General features: G+C 54.9%; 1 long non-coding RNA gene across 7 annotated transcripts in view; it reads left to right on the top strand.

The window, feature by feature from the left end:
* LOC140602140 (uncharacterized) overlaps nt 1-19243 on the top strand; it is a 29278-nt gene extending 10035 nt beyond the window's left edge. For 3 of the 7 annotated variants that reach the window (XR_012005134.1, XR_012005135.1, XR_012005137.1), the window contains 2 exons: nt 12337-12429; nt 18693-19243. This is a non-coding gene — a long non-coding RNA (uncharacterized lncRNA). The other 4 variants (XR_012005136.1, XR_012005132.1, XR_012005133.1 and 1 more) reach the window with 4 other exon arrangements.
* The last annotated feature ends 976 nt before the right edge of the window (nt 19244-20219 follow it).

Here is a 20219-nt window from a genome sequence, read left to right as displayed (position 1 = left end):
GATTTCCAGCTCCCAAGTAGCACATGGACCTCCCCCCAACCAGTAACTTTGCAAAACAGAACATTTCATGTTCTCTTAGAGTCTTCCTCTCTCTTCCTTGGCTGTCTGGGCCTGACTCCCCTTCCTGGGGGCTCCTCTGGCATCATCTGGTCTCTTCAGGGGAGCCCTAGAGAGGCTATCATTCCTCTAGTCCCATCCCTCCTGCCCACATGCTTGTACTAGAGTCAGGAGCCTCCAAAAGGCTCAAAGCGAGAAGCGAAGCCGACATGTCTACTGGTCAGAGAATGGGGAGCCTCAGAGGTCCTGCAGCCCAGCAGGCAAGCTGCCTCCTGCTGGGCAGCTCTGGAGCAGGATGGGGTGTGGGGAATGTGGGAGGGAGGACTGTGAGGTAGGCCTGGAGGTCCAGGATGCTTCAGAGGGTCGTAGGGTGCGCTTCAGCACAGCCCAGGATCTAGTTCTCAAAGGGACCCCATTCTTTGTGAGCCAAATAATTTGCTCCTGGGTGTGGGCAGAAGCTCTAGTGGTCCTCCCTGCCTATCACAGGTAGCTCGATTGCCCTCTCACTTCCTTTGGAGACAGGAACCCCCACGCTGCAGTGTGTAGGGTTCTGGCTGGGGTCACCAGTCCTGGCTTCTCTCCTGGGCTCCTCCCTGCTGGGATCAGAATCCTGCCCTGACTAGGGCCTGAACTTCCCCAGCCCAGCTTCTCCCTTCCACCTCCCCCACTCCACAAAGCCCAAGGGCTCCTCAGCGTTCCCAGGGACAGAACCCCCACCCACACCCCTCTCGAGTGAGCTGAAAAACTGCTTCCTGCTCCCTTTCTCCTCAGTGTCTCTTCCCCCACTGGAGTCCCACGGGGAGTCATTTATCCGGATCGACTGGCTCTCCTCTGTGCAAACATCTGCAGGAGCATTAACAAGCCTAAAACCCAATTAGCCTTCAATTACTCAGGCCTCAGCCAGATTTTCTGTGATGGGGACAGGGGTAAGGAATGTGTCTGGGCACTTCCTGGTTGGAAGCCACCCTCCTTCCTGGAGGCCACCCCCCATGCACCACTACTCCTGCCCCAGCCATTCTGCTTCCTAAGGCCTCTCCTGGGCCTTACTACCTTCTTGTCTTCCTTCCTCCTGCCCTCCCTTCCTCACTCCTCTTAGAAAATCATTGTTCTCAAGTGTACATAACTAATACATGGTTCAAAAAAAAAAAAGCTCATTCTAGAAACATAATGTAGAGGCATTGGTCAAGATCCTGGGGTCCGGGATGGAGCCCTGTGTCTCGGGCTCCCTGCTCAGTGAGGAGCCTGCTTCTCCCTCTCCGGGTGCCTGGCGCTCCCCCTGCTTGTGCTCTCTGTGTCAAATAAAATCTTAAAACACACACACACACACACACACAATGCAAAAGAATACAAAGTGAAAAGCTAAATACCCCCCCATCCCTAACCCCTGAATCCCACTGACAGTAACTGGGGGTTCTCCTTCCTTCCAGCCATTTGATTGTATACATTTACACACACACAACCCCCACATCGTGTTAAGTGATTTTTTTTAACATTTCAAATTGGAACCCTACTATTCCTATTGTTTAATGACCTACTCTGGTTACTGAAGGACATGTGCTGTGTCTTCCCAAACCAGGGCCGGCAGGTCCAGCTCCTCCTTCTTCCTGGGTACCTAGTCTTCCGTGATATGGCCACACCGCGATGCCTTAGGTTGTCTTCGCTCAAGGTACTGCTTCATGGCAGCAACCATCCCTGTCCTTACGCCACCCTGCACACAGGCCAGCGCTGCTGTGGGACAGATGCCCAGAAATGTGCAATTGTTCAGCCCCTGGGATGCATATTTAAAATTTTGCTGATTATTGCCAAAATGCCCTCTGCCTCCAGACCCTCCAGGGTTGTGGGAATTTGTACCCCCAGTATCCATGTCCCTACTCTATCAATACTGGGTATTAGCTTTATAAAATGTATTTTTTCCCCCAACCAAATAGGGACAGCGACATCCAGTTTCATTTGTACATCTCTTTCCTCACCTTTTACTTCCAAGTCTCACTCCCTCTTTCTCCATCCCTCTTCCCGCCTTTCCTCGCTCCCTCCTCCAGCTCCTCTCTTTCCCAGCCTCCTTCTTCCCTTCCACATCTTCTTTCCATTCTCTTCCCCACATCATCTCATCCCTTGCCTCCCCCCTCCTCCCCTGAGTACCACAGTCCTGGGGGGAGGGGCATCCAGAGAAGCTATTAGCTCTGCCCCCCTAATACTCTGAGTCCCTCTCGCCTCTTAACACCTCCCTGAGCCTGGGCCTCTAAGCCCCATCTCTTTCGCGTCTCCCTCTAATCACTAAGGCTTATTTCTGATTTTCTGAAGTGACAAGGAGCTGGGTTTGGGGGGAGGGAGGGCTGTCAGCCAGCATCTCCCAGGATTGAGGGAGGGAAGGATCCAGGGAGGGAAGCCTGGTTCCTGGGATGTGGCGGTCTAGACTCCAGCGAGGTCCTCTTCACTGTGTAGAGGCCCTAATTCCCTAGCCCCTCTGCCTTGGTTTAGGGCTTCAGTTTCCACCCTCTGGGTGTTCTTTTAGGCTACTTTCTCTGGTTTCTGAAAAGAAAAAGAAAGAAAGAAAGACTCCACCCTCAAGGGAGATCCTGTGGCCAGAGCCTCTCCTCCCTCCCCTGCCACCACCCTGCTGCTCCCACCTCTTTCTACCCCACCCCTTTGATCCAAAGGTGGGAGACACCTCTGTGCTGCAACCCCCTTGTCTTCTGCTTTCTACCCCAGGGAGATCGGGCTCTCCCCTCCTCTGTCCCAAATCCATCTCTCCAAAAGCTCCGTGAATTGGCATAAATTTAATTAAGGGCAGCAGCAAATCTCTTGTCATTTTAAAGACACTTAAGGTTTAAAATATGTGTTGAGAGTAGAGGTCTCAAGAGAGGTGGGATGAGGGGGCCAGAACTAATTTCAAGGGGTTACACCGGAGCCCCTGTTCTAGCTCCACCGTGTGACCCTGTCTGCTTGGTGTTTCTGAGCCTTCCTCATCAGCGCCCCCCACCCCCAACTTCTAGGAGGCTCAGCAGGAGGAAGGATACCTTGCTCCTGCCTGGAAGTGTTCTCCCTACGCTAATTTAATTACATGGCCTAACTGGGCCCAGGCTGGGGAGGTGGCTAATGGCAGCTGCCGAGATAGGGAGTAATCAAGAATTAATTACGGGTTTCTGGGGATTCTTGAGTCTGGGCTAGGGATTCCTGGGAGCCTGGCTATGGCTGGGCAGGAGTGTGGGGCCCCCTCCAGCTCCGCCCCCTGCACTGCCCCTGTCTCTTGAGGAGTGGAGGAGGCAGCAGGCCCTATTTCCAAAAGGCTCTGGGTGCAGGGCTGCTCCCAAGGCAGTCTTGGATCCATGGGATAGGGAGGCACAGCCCTCCTGCACTGATGGGCCAGGCCCCGGAGCCAGGCGTGGGCTGTGTGGAGCTGGACAGGTAGGTACCTGTGCCCTGGGTCTGGGCATTTCTCGCCAGGGGCTCAGCCCGTGTTAAAGACGGTGCTTCGTCTAGGCTGGGCAGGTGCAAAAGGAAATGGGGTTCAGCCTCTCGAGGCTGGAGTCCAGCAGCCCTGAGGGCTCCCCTGGGCTTTACTACCTGCCAAAGGCACGCCCTTGCGCGGGGTGGGGGGTGGGGGGGTGTTCCCCTCTGCTCCGGTGTGTGTGCGGGGCACCCAAGCGCCGCCCCAAGCTGGTGCCTTCATTTCACAGCTTTCAGGTTTGGGGGGGGGGGGGGAAAGGGCCGCTCCTTCAGAAGCAGCTTTCTCTGAGCACCCAGCCTGGGTTAGCTCCGCAGGCACCATCCCATCACTTCGCCTTGCTTTCTGTTCTGCTCTCTGCTCGCTTCCTGCGTGTGCGCTGCCCCCTTCACTAAAGCCCCACTTGGTGGCAGAGGCAGCGTCCGTCTGGCTCCCGCTGGATCCCCAGAGCCGAAAACAGCGCTGCCCACAGCAGCTCTTTGGAGAAGGAAGAGCGCCCTCTGAAGCTGCTTCCTCACCTGTGAAATGGGGACGCGGCTACTGTGCAGGCCCGGAGGTTGGGGGCACTTAGAGCCTGGGCTCCCGGAGCGCTGCGCTCCGAGCCCGCCCTCGCCCTGGGGGGGGGGGGGGAATGGGGGATGGATGGGGGATAAGGGATGGGAGGTGGGGGGATGGGAGGTGGGGGATGGATGGGGGTGGGGGCGCGGGCGCGGGCGCGGTCACGGCGCGCCCCCCGCCGTCGGCGGTCCGCGTGGCCCGCGTCGTGGCCACCGCGGTCGCGGGCGGGTCCCGCGCTCCAGCCGGCGCCCGGGCCTGAGGACGGGCTGCGGGGTGGAGGGCGCCCGCCGGGCAGGGGCCGCGCCCGCCGCCCCGCCGCCCCGCGCCCCGCGCCCCGCCGCCCCGCGCCCCGCCGCCCCGCGCCCCGCCGCCCCGCCGCAGGCCCCGCTCCTTCCCAGGCGCCCCCGCGCCGCCGGCGCTTTGAAGTCCCAATCCGGCAAATAGAGTCAATCAATTATGAAGGGAACAATCTGGCGGCCCCTCGGGGAGCGGCGGCCGAGCGATCCCGGGGGATTAGGCCGCAAATCGCGCTGAGCCTCCCTAAGTGACAGCGAGAGAATCGCGCGCGGCGGCGGCGGCGGCGGGAGCGGGAGGGAGCGCGGCCGCTAACCCGATTATGCAGATCCGCGGGGGGCGCGGATTAGGCCGCGGGGGCGGCTTCGCCCTAAGCGGCTCGGGGATTTGGGAAAAGTTTACTCGGGCGGAGGGGGCGGAGGGGGCGGGCCTCCCCCGGCGGGCGGCCGCGCGGCTCCCAGCGGGGCGAGCGGAGGCGGGTCGGCGGGGCCGGGCGGGGCCGGGGAGGGGCGGGGCCGGGGAGGGGCGTGCGCCGCTCGGACGCCCCGCGGCCGCCCCCCTGCAGGCGCAGTACACGCGCGCGCTCGCCGAGTCGCGCACCAGGGCCCACGGGGACCCGAGGCGCACAGCCCCCGCCGCCCCCTCCCAAGCGCCCAGGACGGCGGAGAACACGCGGAGGCAGGTGCGCCCACGCACCCACGCCCAGCATCACACGTAAGCCAGGCCCGCCGTCGCTCACCCAGGCGTGCAACACACGGGCTCCCGGTCACCCTCACAGACACACAGGCGGACCCTCTACCGCTCACAGACAGACACGCGATCCTATATCCAGATGCGGCGCCTCCTGTGATCCTAGTGGAAGCCCCCCCCCCAGGACTATGACGTCAGCGACACTGTGGCCCGTGCAGAGATGTGGCCAGGTGCACAGCCTCGCAGGACCTTCCCCACCCTTTCCCTCGGAAGGACCCTAAAGACAAGTGCGTGCTAGTGTCTGAATATGTGTGTGCTTGAGTGTGAGCCTGCCACAAGAGCCCATATCTCCCAAGTCTGCACTTACTCTTGGGCTTTTGCAATGGGGCCTTCTCAGGGCAGGTGGGCAGGAGGGAGGGAGGGAGGTATGGGCTGGGAGATAAGCTGGTTCCCCTTGACTACTCTGGCTAGTGAGGGGCAGAGGTGCTGGCATTCTCTCTACGGGCTGGGGGTCCAAGACTTTCCTCGCCAGGTCCTCTGGGCCTACTGCTTCCTTGAGGTGCAGTCAGGGAGGCGGTTGCAGAGAGGGTGGTAGCTTCCCCTTCTCCATCTGGGAAAAAGGCACAGAACCCAGCTACGAGCCAACCCCAGGCAAGATGTCAGGAAAGCCCCACTCTCTTTTTATCTGTAAAATGTTCCATATGTGTGATCAGTGTGTGTCCAGGGAATATATGTGCTTTGATGCTCTGTGATGTTCATAGTCTTTGTGTATGTCTGGGGTACTATGTCTGCTTTTGGACAGTGTGTATTCATGGTCACTGGTTTGTGTATTCCTAGCCTCACACCCCTCACACAATATCACAGCCACACATAATAACTGTAGACACAGAAGGTGCTCATCCCGCACACACAAAATGACCATGGACATACACTTTAACACACACACACACACACACACACACACACACTGAGCTTCTGAGAGAGGCCAATCCTTTGCATGCACAGACAGTAAACACTAAATGGAGTTGCCTTCTCAGTTCTCACAACTGCTGCCTAGGCGGCAGAGGGCAATCGCCATGGCCTGGAGGGCACCGCACTCCATGCCCTAGGCAGTGATAGAGTGACCCTGTGGCTGACTCAATCAGCTAATGAGTCTTCAGCAAGCAGAGCACTGGCTGCTGCCCCCACCCCTGTCCTGTAGGCACATGTGTGACTCCGTGCCCATCACACACACCATTGTTATTGGGAAGAGCATATGTGTGTGTGGCCGGGCGGGGAGGGGAGAACCTTGCCCTCAGAATCTGGGATCCACCTGGAGGTCTGGGCTGACCCCTGGATCCCATTCAGTCGAGGGAGAGGGGATTCTGTGGTAGGATGAAGATGTGCTCTGGTATTTCAGGCCACTGGGGATGGTAGGAGGATATTCCCCTCCCTGGGCCTGAGCCCCTCACTGGCCTTCCTTCCCTGATCCAGCCTTTCTGGTCCTGAACCCATTGAAGGAAAGGCTAGAGGACCCTGAAGAAGAAATTCTCCTGAGCATCTCTGACCCACTGGGCAGGACCTGCCAGCAGGCCTGGCACCAAACCCCTGCTGAGGTGCCCAGGTGGGGGTGCATGTGGCAATCAGGCCCAATTTCATGCTCAAGAAGGATTCCTCTGGCTGCCTATGGGGCAGATCTGATTCCTCGGCTGCAGGGAGGGCTTGGTCAGAAATAATCAGCAACCAGGCTGTAGGGATGGGCCTCCTAGGTAGGATCCCACCTCAGGAGTACACAAGGGGGAGGCCTGCCTGTAGGACTAAAGAGAATGAGGATAGGAAAAAGCCTCCCCATCTGGACACACCTAGGGGGCCTCCAGGTGTGGGCTCAGAGGACCTCAGTGGTCCTCAGCTGGGCTGGGCCTTCCTTCCCTGCCAGCCTGTCCTGGTCCATATCCTGCTGCATCGCTTAATATATGTGTATCCTTGGATAAGGTACTTAACCTTTGTAGGCCTAGGGCCCAACTTTAAAATGGGGATAAAATAATACCTTCCTCATAGGATACATATAAAGAAAATGTAAGGCATGTAGCAGGGTGGCTGGCTGATAGTAGGTACCCAAGCTGTGAGCACTGTGTTACTACTATTATTTTCAGAAGAGCAGACTGCAGAAGGACTCTAACAGCCAATGGTGTCTTGACATACCACCCCCATCCCCACCCCTGAACCCCAAAACAGGAGGGAGGCTGGGGAGAAGGGATACATGGGGACCACTACAATTCCTCCCTCCCCCACTCAGGCTTATCACCTAGGAGAGCACAGAGGGGATGGGAGCCAGTCTGGGCAGCCTGCCCTGAGGGGAAGGGAGCCTAGCTATCCCCTTCCAGCCCAAGTACACGTCTGAGGAGTGGATGGGGAGAGGAGAAGCCAATCTGAAGTGGCTTAGCGGCTCAGTTGTTTCAGGCCAGAAGCCATTACCTTCCCGGAGAGAGAAGCCCATGGCCCATCTGAGGCTAGGGGCAGGGGCTAGTGGAGTACAGATTCGAATGAGACTCCAGCTCCGCCTGAGGCCTCCTTGCTTCCCCCCTTCCCTTTCTCTGACCAGGTGAAGAGGCCAAGGCCAGCGGGCTCTTCTCCAGCCTGGGCATGGGTGGGCAAGTGGTCTCTGCCCACAGCACCACCATAATTGATCGCACCTACTGGGTGCTAGGCCCCCAAGCATCTCCTGTTTACTTTGTGCCTTTGCCACAGCTGGACCCCAGCAGGGGCCTTTTCAAGAAAGTCATCCAATTATCTAGCCTGGGGGGCAAGACTTGGTAGTGGGAATCAGAGGATTTCCATATAGGGGGGGTGCTGGGGTGGCTGCCTGCCGGGTGTGCACAGCAAGCATGCTGTTTTACGAAGATGCCCTCCTATCTAGGTGGATCGGCATCGCTGGTGATGAAGGCGAGAGCTAAAGCCACCAAGCCACTAAGGCACCACCCTGGGTTCAAGCTCAGGGAAAGCATTTGTCTACCAAATCCCAGGCCCTGAAGCCACTCCAATTCAAGGTGGCGATCTTTTGAGTCACCCTCAACGTGGGTAAAGAGGGGCAGAGGAGAGCTTAAACCCTGGGTTTGGGCTGTGTGCCCATTCTTACCCAGGACTGGGGTTGTATCCAGCAGATTCTTCAACAGCCTGAATCCAGAGCATCCTGGGGAGGACATCTTTTGCCTCTTCAGTAAGAGCCTCCCTCACCTTCGCCAGGTGCTGTGGAGCCTCTGAGTTGGGCCCGAACAGGTGCTCCTCCCAACTGATGCCACTGAGCCTTCTTCTACCTCATGCCCCTCCAGTCCTATCCCCTGCCTCTGCTGCTCTTGGTCTCTCTGTTTCTATTTCTATCTCGCAGGGGCTCCTTGTTTCTGACTCTATCTCTCCATGAGCCTGTGAATCTGTATTTGAGTCTTTGTCTGATTCTGTATCTCTATCTGTATCTGCAACTCTCTCTCTCTGGCTCTTGCTTGTCTCTCTTTGCCTCTGATTTCCTGTCTCTGAATCCTGGTGTTTCTCAGTCTGTGTCTCTCTATCCCTGTCTCCAGGCTTGTCTTTCACACTGGATAAGTCTCTATATGGCTTCAGGAGATCTTTATGGTCAGGTTCAAAGGTCACTGTAGCTCAAGAGCTGAATGGAGAGGGAAAGCTGGCTTGTTCTGAGGCTGGGAGACAGGGTGTCCTGGATGCTCAGTGTTCCCTCTGGGGGAGTTTTGTCCTCCAGAGTTTGCACTTGTACTCAGTCTGAGTCAGGTCAGAGATACTCTGAAAGTTTTCAAAGGCTTAGCCTCCCACTTTAGACTATTTCAAGGGCAGGGCTTTGTCTCTATTCAGACAGGTAGCCAATCTCTCTGTAGGCTCCAGCTTCTCTTTTATGCCGTGAGAATCAGTAGAGATGGCTTTTGGAGTAAACACAAAACAAACAAGCAAAACCCAGGTTCAAATTCTGGACCTGCTATGAATACACTCCATGATAATGGGTAAGTTATTTGATTTCTCCCAGCCAGGGACATTCTCCTCATCAGTGGGGATACGAACAGTGCCTATCTCTCCAGATTATGGTGAAGATAAAGTGAGATCATGACTAATACACTTGACAGAGCCTGATTCAAGAACTGGAAGTCATTTTTATTGGGTTCCCTCATTTGCTTATAGAGCCCAACAGAAGCATAGGCCCATAGGATCTTGCTGAATGAATACAGATTTTCTCGTTGTTCATTTCCCTACTTTCTTTCTGTTTTTCTCTGTCTCAGTGCTTAGACAGGATGGGTCATAAGAGCCACTTGAGCACCCTCTATGTACTCAGCCTTGATCCTGGCTCTGCAGGCTCTGCAGGTGGCTCTGTAAATCATAATGAGATCCAAATGTGGGGTTTGGCCCAGCAAGTTGGGATGGTCGTTGTGAAGTCTTAGGCTCTGAAAATAGTAAGACACTCTGAAAATTACAATGGGATCTGTAACAGCGATAGGCTCAGACATCAGGGAGGGGATGTGCTCTACAGATGGTAATGGGCTCTGTAAACATTGATGAGTTTGGCATACAATTTCAGGCTCTGCAGATAATGCTAGGCTCTGCAAACAGTAATGGGCCTGGTGAATAGGAACAGGTTCTGCAAATGGTAATGGGCTTTGCGGATAGTGATGGGAGTGGCAAGTCATGAAAAAACTGAAGACTAGTTCTTACCTGTAGAGAACAAGGGGGAACCTGTGGATACCTAAAGAGCAAGACTCTGTCTCAGTACCACGGACAGCAAGATCCACCCGCTTCCAGGCTCCACTAGGCTCATCTGTCCATTGTTTTCATTGTGTGTTGATGTGTGTTGGGGTCAGGGATGGAGGTGGGGGGTGTCCTGGAGAAGAAATGGGACAAGGAGAGGAATGAGTCTGTGTCTCCACCCTCAAGCCTTCTAGTAGGCTGAGAAGACAGACTTCTAAGATGCCAAATGGAGGGGATTGTGTCTGTATTGACAAATCTGCTCTCAGCCAAGCTATTTGTGAGGTAGAAGATGTCTTTCCACATTAGAGGCTCTCAGAATGCTAAAAGGGTGTTTAAACCATACTGGGCCTCCTGGGGAAACTGAGAAGTCAGCTTTGCAAAGCACATCTTGCCCGCTCCAGCTGACCTTAAATTCTGGCTGGTGCCTGAATAGCTTTGTAGCAATTTAAATTTCTCTGTCTGTCTTTTCCAGGTCTGGCCATATTAACAGATCTGTATGTCAGGGAACATTCATACCTCTCGGAGCACAGGGCCTAGGGAGGGCAAAAGCAAGATTCTGTTCTGGGTAGGCTGTGAGTAACCATGCTGAGGAACCAGTCGGGGTTGAGACTGGCATGGGACGATGACCATGCAGGTGAGACAGCCATGGAGATGGTGGTGGTGGTAATGTGCTAATAGAGGTGGGGAGAGAGTACGGGGGTGTTGATAATGGTGGAGGTGACAGGGAAGTGATGGCGATGGCCAAAAGGTGGCAGTACTGTAGGCAAGGAAGTAAGCCCCAGTGGGAGATAGCTTGGTAGAGAAGCTAAGAATTTGGCCTGCGTTTGACTTCTGGTTCTGACATTTGCTAGCTGTGTGACTATAGGCAAGTTATTTACCTTTTCTCTGCCTCAGTTTCCTTATCTATAAGATAGAGATAATAATAATCCCTACTTCATCAAGGGCTAAATGAGTTAACATGTAAAATACTACCCCCCCAAAACACACACACACACACACACACACACACACACACACACACACCATGTAAAATACTTAGAGCAGGGACACCTGGGTGGTTCAGTTGGTTAAACATCTGGCTTCGGCTCAGGTCAGGGTCCTGGAATCCAGCCCCATGTCAGGCTCCCTGCTTCTCTCTCTTCCTCTACCCCTTCTCCCCATTCATGTGCTCTCTCTTGCTCTGCTCTCTCCCTCAAATAAATAAATAAAATCTTAAAAATAAAATCTTAAAAATAAAATAAAATACTTAGAGCAGCGCCTGGCATAGGGTGAGTACTATGTCAGTGACAGCTGCCGTTGCTCTTAAGGAAGGGGGAGGCAGTAATGATGAGGACGGAGATGGTGGCAGTGATGTTGATAATGGTGAGGGCACGGATGGTAAAAACAACCCTGCAGTTTATAGAGTGCTGACCACGTGCCCTGCTATTGGAAGCACTTTGCATGTAGTAACTTGAATCCTCTTAACCCTATGAGGTGGCTAATAACCCCGTTTAAAAGGTGATAAAACACCTTTAGGCACAGAAGGGTTGAAATACCTGATGGAAGGTACACAGCTGGTAATTGGAGGAGCTCCAGAGCTATGCCCTTGACTCCTTGCTGGCTGGAGACCCTGGCAGACTTGGGGATAGCAAGGGTGAGTGCTGGGGGCGTGGGAAGGATGGTGATGGAGGGAGCTCAGCATTGGTAATGGTGACAACAGAAGTGATGACAGCCCAGCGGGGGTGGGGGTTGGGGGGTGAGGGTGAGGGGGGAGGTGCAGGTGGGGGGGCAGTGAGGTCCTGCTCCAAGAACACCCCCTGGCCAAGCTCCCAGCAGGGCTCAGGGCTCCCAGGCAGCGAGGTGGGATAGGAACCCACAGTTTCAGCCGCTGAGAGGAGAAGGGATGGGCTGGGGCTTTCCATTTCTCCAAGGTCCCGTCCTTCTGGGACTTGGCCTCCTTGGATCCGGATCTGGGAACTACCCAGCCCTCGCTACCTACCCCCTCCCTTCCTGGTCCGGCAGCACTAATGGCAGGGGCGAGCCACCCAGCCCATCCTAGAACTCTCCGGTTTGCGGCTGCGAGGGGGAAGCCTTAATAGAGACTCGGCCTCTGCGCCGCCGCTCTCCGCCCCGCCATCCCGTCCCTATTATCAGCACCATCAGCGGCGGCAAATGACACTCTCGGAATCTTGACTCCAATCTGATGCTTGGTCCCCGGGGCCCCGGAGAGGCGCAGGCCAGCCAGGCTGGGGGGCTGGGGAGGGGCTGCGCGGTAATAGGATGTGGCTGAGGATGGTCTATTAGCAGCACTGCTGATGAGCCCCCTTCCCGGCCCCTGGGCGTCCCCATCCCTGCTCAGCCAGGCACCAAAGAAGCCTGGGGGGCGGGGGGGGGGGCAGGGGGGTGAGGCGGGAGGCTGCTGGGGGTTTGGCTGGGCCATCTTTAAGCCTGGACACCAGGCTCCCTTGGGAGCTTGTGGGTGGGAAAAGGGAAGTTGGAGAAATAAGGCCACTCAGACAGTGTCTTAGACCATGTGTCTGGGGAGGAGAAGAGTTGGTCTGAAGGTGGATGATCTTTCCCTTTCAACCTAGGAGTGTCCCAGGGCCCAGGGTTTGGAAGGAGCCTCAAGAAGCATCCCATCCAGCCTTCCATCTACAGAATCTTCTTGAACTCTCCCAGGCATGGTAAGCTCAGCATCTTCCCAGCCACCTTGTTGCTTTAGTGCTCCCTTATTTGGGATCCTGATTGGCTTTTCTTGGTACCTGAGGTCCCCTAAGAAGCACTCACCTCACGACCAAGACAACCTCACGGGATTTGGGGACAGAAGATCTGTATCAAGTCTGCTCACCTGGTCCTCACCCCTCTCCATGGCCATAGATCTTCTGGCCTTTGTGTGTCGTGTGTGTGTGTGTGTGTGTGTGTGTGTGTGTGTGTGTAAAGGTTCTAAGAGGCTGGGAGCCCGATGGCTAGACCCGTTCCTGGGCCCCTAAGAGGCAGGGGAGGTAGTGGGCAGAGCCCTGGGAGGGTGCAGGACACCCAAGTCCTAGCCTGGCTTGTCTGCCAGGTGACCATGGGGCAGTTACACTTGCTCACCCAGCCTCCTCCCCCACCTCCACCTTCAAGGGCCCTTCCTGACAAAGGGAAATAATGAACCTGGCTTTTCTCAGGGGGCTGGGCAGATAAATGCTTTGGGAGGCAGAAATCATGAATTTGGCACTGGACAATCTGAGAGCAGAGTCTAATACCCCCTCCACCCGCACATACACAGCACTAAGCAGGTGGAGGAAGATGAGGCTAAGAGCAGAAAGTGAACTTGCCCCCTCACTTCCTTGGGCCTAGCTGTCAGTGTGGGAGGCACCACGAAGGGGTCTTTTCTGCCCTGAGGGTACCTGGCAGGCTAGAAGCCTGAGTACCCCTGCCTCTATCCCAGCTGGACAGGGCTCCCTCTGGGCTTTGAACTGGGAGAGAGAGGCTGAACCCAGTTGAACAAGGATCCCTGGGCCCAGCAGAGGCGGAGGAGTGGGAAGGAGAGGAGCCCAGGTCCTGGCTCACAACCACAGGTCCTCCCCTCCCCCCAGGCCTGGGCTTCCGACCACAGCACTGAGCTCAATCTGTTCTGCCCAGTGCCCCTGCCATGCCCCACAGTCCAGAGGCCACAGACATCCCGGCTGTTTGCCTCTGCTGCGTGCCTGCCCTCAGTGCCCCAGCAGGGGCCTGGCCATCAGTCACAGGGCTGGCTGGACACACGGTTGGATGTGGCCCAGCAGATGGCAGGCGGCAGGGGGCATTTGACTTCCTGCTCATGAGCCCTTGGTGGCCTCTTTTCACTCTGCATCTTTCCTGCCCCCTTTGATCTTTCTCAGCTCACCTGTGTCCTCACCTGTACATTGCTCTCCTTTTCTCATCACCTGTGCCCATCTCACCTGTCTTCTCACCTGTGCCCCTCTGATCTGCCCCCCTCTCTCCTCCCTCCTCAGACTCCTCTCCCTGCTCCTCCTCCCCAGTCAGTCACCTCTTCTCTTTGCCATTCTCCTGTTAGTCTCCCTCAGCCCCTTAGGGACCCAAAAGCCAAGATTCAGCCTATGGAACTCCATCTCCCTAACAACTGCTCCTACCTTAGCCAGGCTATTGCCTTCTCCAGGTGGCTGCCAGTGGGAAATTGGGAGCCCAAGCAGGACACGTTTTTTTTTTTTACTCAACCAAGGGAATCCAGAGGTGGGAGGTGAGAGGAAGAGGCCTTGGGTGATTGGGGCCCGGCAGGGAGCTACCGAAGGATCCTGGCTGGGGCGCCCTGGGGAGAGGGCGCAGTTTGGGAGGTCAGACAGCAGGGGGCGCCCAATCCCTGCTCTAGTCTCCGAACCCACCGCGGGAGTCACTCAGAGCTAGAATGATCCAAAGACCTAAGTGTTGAGTACACTGTGGGTGGGAACCCTCAGAAAGGGGCCAGCTTTGTCCTGGTCTGAAGTTGGCCTTGTATTGTTAGCTTTTTAAAGAAACTTGCCTGTTGCTCAGAATAACTACTTTATTTGAAATCCTGCAAGGATTGAACTTGGGGCCTCAGACCTCTGGGGAGAGGGAGGAGGAAGAGGTGCTGGCATTCCTTGGAAAGGGCCATCTCCCTGCCCTCCAGCCCCCTTAGGAGCACTTTCCTCTCATCTACAGGCAGTGTCCTCCCTCCCTGGACTTCACCCCTACATCAGCTGGGGGAGGCAGTAAGCTCACCTCAGGCCCACGGTGTCCCCAACGGACCTGTCTGGTGCTCAGCAGTGCAGAAGCAAGGGAGGGGCTGGGGTGGGTAGACCATCCCTGTGTGGCAGTGCGGCTGTGTCTGTGACATTTTAATATATAATGTGTGCATGTGAGTGCACAGGTGTGTGTGGGAGAGAGAGATTGGAGAGAGAGAGAGAGAGAGAGAGAGAGAGAGAGAGAGAGAAAGTGAGAAGCACACCAAGGTTCCTTAGGTTCTTTGCTCAGTGAAACCTCTGCCAGGTGCTGTGGTGCATCCTCCCCCCCCCACTCCTTCAAGAACGGCCTGAATCTGGGTGTGGGGTCAAAGCAAGTGTGAGTGACATTGACTCCAGCTGCATGGAGAGGCCTCTTGGGACCTGCACCACCATCCTCTTTGTCCTCACTACCTAAAAGCCCACATAAGTTTAGGAGGGAAGGCCCAGCCTCAGGACTTGAATAATATCATAATAATTATGGCTCTGGGTGGGACAGCATGAAGGGCCTAGAAATGGCTTGGAGAGGACCCAGGCATCTAGAGACAGGGGGTGCCAGAGCAGACTTCCTGAAGGAGGCTCAGCCTGATGGCGAGGGGTCTTTTAGACAGCCCTGGGAGCTGGCAGGCAGGAGGGGTGGGCTGGCACAGTCATTTCAGGACCCAGAGACACCTTTCTAGGCCTCCCATTATGCTGGGAACTGGAACTGAGCTCCTCGGTGTAACACCCCCTCCGCCCTAAGCAGGCCATGGGAGGTTGGTAAATATCGTAATCAGATTAGTGGAGTGGAGGCGGCGGAGGCTATGGTGGGAAAATGTTTCGGGCTGGCCAGGCCCCCACCCCTCTCCTGGGAATGCAGCCCTCTTGCCCTGCCCTGTCCCTCCACGAGGGCCCCAAAGTCACCCTGGCTCTTCAGTGGCCTCTGCTGGCCCCAGGTGATCCCACCTGGCACCTGGCTCTCCCTGGATCTGGTGGAGATTTCGGAGTCCTCGGGGAGAGATGGAGCAGCAGAGAGCCCAGCCCTGCTGACACCCCCTGTCCCAGGGAAGCTGGTCCTCTGGGCTGTTCCCTCAACCAGCAGGGCCCCTGCCCTTTCCTCTGGCCACCACGACGATGTGCTTACCTGTGAGCCTGGGCTGAGGCCAGGATCCCAGGGTGATCTTGGGCTGGAGGGGGTGTCTGGTGGGAGGCGCAGGGGTTCATCAAGGTTGAGTAAGAGTCACTTCCCTCTTCAGTCTTCTCCATGGCCAAGCTGAGGACTGGTCAGACGGAGTGGAATGGGGCAGAGAGCCAGGCACACCGGGTAAATGGCAGGGGCATCAGGTCAGACAGGGGGTTGGGCAGGGCTGGGAGATCTCCGAGGCAGGAGTGGGGTCTCAGGGGAAGAGAGCCAAAGGGCCCTGAGGCTGGGGAATTTGGGGCTGGGGAGGAGAGGTGGAGACATTGGGAGTCCGGGAGGTATTAGGGGACAGGGGATTGGGAGCTAAAGGATTCGAGCCTGGGATGCTGAGAAATGGGATACTGGGAGACTTGGACGCTAAAGTCAAGGAGCCACGTGTTGAGGGACCAGGGTTCCAAGACCTGAAAAGGGGGTCAGGTGTTCGGGGCTGAGGGACAACCCAGTGGAGCTGAGCTGGGACAGAAAAATAGAGGAGCACATTGTCACTGAGAGGGAGAGGAGTCCCCAGGTGGACAGGAGGAAGTGCCGAAGGTCCCAGGCCAGGCCTCCCACATCCCCCCATGGCCAAGCTGTGGCCACTGGGGCAGTGGCGGGCCTTTCCTTTTCGGGCTGTCAGAGCGGGTTAGGCTCCGGGAATTGGTTCCCTGGATCATCTCCTGGGAGCCAGCCCCTCCTGGCAGCTTTGTTTGGCGAAAGCGCAGGGATTAGTGGGGCTGCCCCCACACCACCTCCCGGCCGCCAGCTCCTGGCGCTTTCATCCCTGAAGGTCGCTAAAGCCGCAGTGCTTTGAGATTAGGCCCCACAAAGGGGCCCCTTGTGCTCTAGCCAAGCCTGGGGGGCAGGGAGGGGAGGGGGTCCCAATAACTCGGCCTAGACTGAGCCCCTGAGACAAATCCTTCTCTCCCTCCCTGGAGCATCACGGAAGGTCCCCCTGGCCAAAGGCCGAAGACCCCTCCCATCTCTGCCCCCAGCTCAGAGACTGTCTCCAGTGGACCCTGGCAAGGGGACATTCAGGCCAGTTAGAGGTGACCCCCCCCCCCCCCGCCCCGGCCTCATCAGCTCTGCCAGCATGTCAGCATCCACCTGTGGTCATCTCAGGCTAGAGGTGAAGGGGGTGGAGGGCAAGGAGGGGTGGGGGTACCCAGGGTAAAGGTCAGAGTGAGTCTAGGACCACAGACTGAGAAAGGGCATCTGTCTAACCTGCTATACAGCAGATGGGGAGACCAGCCAGGGCTGGGGAGAGAAAGGGGCTTGTCCTGGGTCATTCCAAGTCGCTGGCAGAGCTGAGGCAGAGATGAGGTGAGCTCCCTCTTTTACCTGGTGTCTGAGCCCAGGTCAGGGGTCAGCAGGTGTTCCTCTGCACTGCTTTGTGCCTCTTGCACAGAACAGAGTGATATTTTTAAAATGCGGGGTCCTGCATAAAGTTGCCAGCCATTAATTTTGCCATATGAGGTCCCTGAAGGAAAGTTACCAACTGTTCTCAGCCTCATTTCATAAAAGAAAGGATATCAGAACATCAAAAAAGTTGAAAAGACATCATATCAGAATGGAGAGGATAGAGCTTCATATTGAATAGGTGTAGCTTTTTGCACAATTTCCTCTAAAATTTTTACTTTTTTTTTTTTTTATTTTACTTTTCTCTTGTTGTTTGGGCAAACCATCTTAGGACTCCTGGACCAGGTGCACATGGAGAGGGTACCTGCCCCAAGGGGCTGGGGTGTGTCCGGGCCCCAGGCCTGCCTACCTCTCAGTGCCAGGGGCAGGTGGGGGCGCTAGTTGTTTCATGTCTCACCCTGGGGAGGTGGAGCGAAGGGCCAGTGGGACTGGGCTGCTTCTCTGTGCAGTGAGAGCAGGCTTCACCTTGTCCCCCTCATCACCAAGGAGACCTAGGAAGAGGAGGGGGAAGGAGCAGGCCTGACCGCGGGTCGATAGAAGAAAATTTCTTCCTGTCTTCTTGCTCATAAAATGTTTGTGGCCAACATATTGCACAACATTCCCAGAGAGGCCACAAAAGGCAGAGCTGGGCTGGCAGGGTCAAATGGAGCTCATGGAGCCCAGCCTGTCTGCTTAGCCCTCCACCGGGCCTGCCTGAGGTGATCGGGACAGGGAGGGGCCCAGGGGCACTGGGGCACTGGTGGTGGCTATATGGGCTTAGCTTGAGGAACATCAAAGATGCTCGATAAATTCCTTGTGAGAAAGTGTCCACAGGGAGGGATCCGCCAATGAGAGGTAGGAACTGATGGTATCAGCTGAAACTCATGTGGGATTTATAACATACCAGGTACTGTGCTAACTGTGAACTCATGTAACCCTTATGACAACCCTAGGAGGTAAGTGCTATTATTTCCCCCATTTTACATACAAGAACACTGAGGCACAGAGGTTGGGTGACTTGCCCACAGTCACACAGCTAGTCTGGCTCCATGGCCATGCTTGGAATTACTGTGCAATTATACTGTTATACTGTGGCCCTGAGCAAGGGTTACCTCTGTGTGTCCACCATCACCTGGCCATGCCTTCCTCACACGGGATGCTCCATGGTTTTCCTGGGGTTTGTTTGGAAGCATCAAGAGATGCTTGCCATTTTGCAGACACTGGGTAGAGTGGAAGCATCCTCTTGCTTAGTTGTGGTAGTTTAAGAAATATGTCCACAGGGATGCCTGGGTGGCCCAGCGGTTGAGAGTTTGCCTTTGGTTCTGGGTATGATCCTGGAGTCCCAGGATCGAGTCCCACACCGAGCTCCCTGCATGGAGCCTGCTTCTCCCTCTGCCTGTGTCTCTGCCTTTCTCTCTGTGTGTGTGTGTGTGTGTTTCTCATGAATAAATAAATAAAATCTTTTTAAAAAAAGAAATAATGTTCCCAGATTCTTTGATACTTCTTCCTTTGAGTGGTGGAGGTTCACTGTCCTCTCCTTGAGTGTGGGTTGGACTCAGTGACTTGCTTACCAAGACTAGAACATAGCGGAAGTGATGGGATATCACTTTTAAGATTAGGTATAAAAGATTACAGCCTCTATTTTGACCTCTCTCGCTCTCTCATATTCCAGCCACCATTTAAGAAGAAAGAAGTCCAGGCTACCTTGCTGAAGAGCCTGCATGGAGGAGAACTGAGGCACCGCAGCTGACAGCCAGCACCAAATGCCAGCCATGCCAAGAAGCCCTCTTGGAAGAGATCCTCCAGCCCCAGTCAACACTTCAGAGGGTGTAGCCCAACCAATACAACTGCCAGCCACAAGAGATCCCCAGGCCAGAACCAGCTAAGCTGCTCCTGGATTCCTGCCCCTCAGAAACTGTGATATAATATAGGTGTCCTTCGCTTTATTGAGCTTTGCTTTATTTTAGTTTGTCGATACTCTATTCTTTTTATGAATTGAAGGATTGTGGCAACCCTGCATCAAGCAAGTCTATCAATGCCATTTTTTTCAACAGCATTTGCTCACTTCATGTCTGTGGCACATTTTGGTAATTCTTACAAGATTCCAAATCTTTTTGTTATTATTATATTTCTTAGCGTGGTCTGTGATCAGTGAGTGTGACCTGCTGAAAGCTCAGATGATCATTGGCATTTTTTAACAATAAAGTATTTTTAATAAGGATATGTACATTGTTTTTTATTTTTTTGAAGATTTTATTTATTTATTCATGACAGAGAGAGAGAGAGAGAGAGAGGCAGAGACACAGGCTGAGGGAGAAGCAGGCTCCACGCAGGGAGCCTGATGTGGGACTTGATCCCAGGTCTCCAGGATCACACCCCGGGCTGAAGGCGGCGCTAAACCGCTGGTCCACTGGGGCTGCCCTATTTTTATGTTTTTAGAAGATTTTATTTATTTATAAATAAACACACAGAGAGAGGCAGAGACATAGGCAGAGGGAGAAGCAGGCTCCCCTCAGGGAGGCTGAGATGCGGGACTTGATCCCAGGACCCTGGGATCATGCCCTGAACCAAAGGCAGATGCTCAACTACTAAGCCACCCAGATGTCCCTGTACATTGTTTTTTAGATATAATGCTATTACTCACTTAACAGACTACAGTATAGTAAAAACATAACTTTTATATGCACCAGGAAACCCAAAATTCATTTGACTTGCTTCATTGAGATATTTGTTCTATTGTGGTGGTCTGGAACTGAACTTGCAAAATATCCCTGAGGTGTGCCTGTAAATTGTTTGTTTTAAGCCACCTAAGTTTAGGAGTCCTCTGTTATGCAATGACGGAGAATTGATACATTTGGCCAATCTCATGGTCTGGAATCTCCCCATTAGAGCTTCACCTATGGTTGGGTTAAGTCCCTGTCTCCTCCATGTCTCCCCCCCCCCCAATCCTGAGATAAGTAACAACTGCTAATGCCGATTTGCTGAATCAGTTAATAGTCCCAGGATGGTTAGGTGATGCCATTCTGGAAATGGCATGTGGCCACTTAATCATTCTGAACCCACCCAGGCCGGGGGTGGTCACCAATGAGCAGTTTTGACAGAATTATGTGACTTTACAGCTTTCTCATACAGTGGCTTCCAGACCCCCCAGCCTCACCCCCCACTTTAGTTGACAGCAAAGGTCCAGGGCAGTCATGGG

The sequence above is a fragment of the Canis lupus genome, chromosome 13 (assembly GCF_048164855.1).
Source record: "Canis lupus baileyi chromosome 13, mCanLup2.hap1, whole genome shotgun sequence".
NCBI classification, from domain to species: domain Eukaryota; kingdom Metazoa; phylum Chordata; class Mammalia; order Carnivora; family Canidae; genus Canis; species Canis lupus.
Note: the sequence above shows the minus strand (reverse complement) of the source record. Positions and strands in the feature narration are given on the sequence as shown.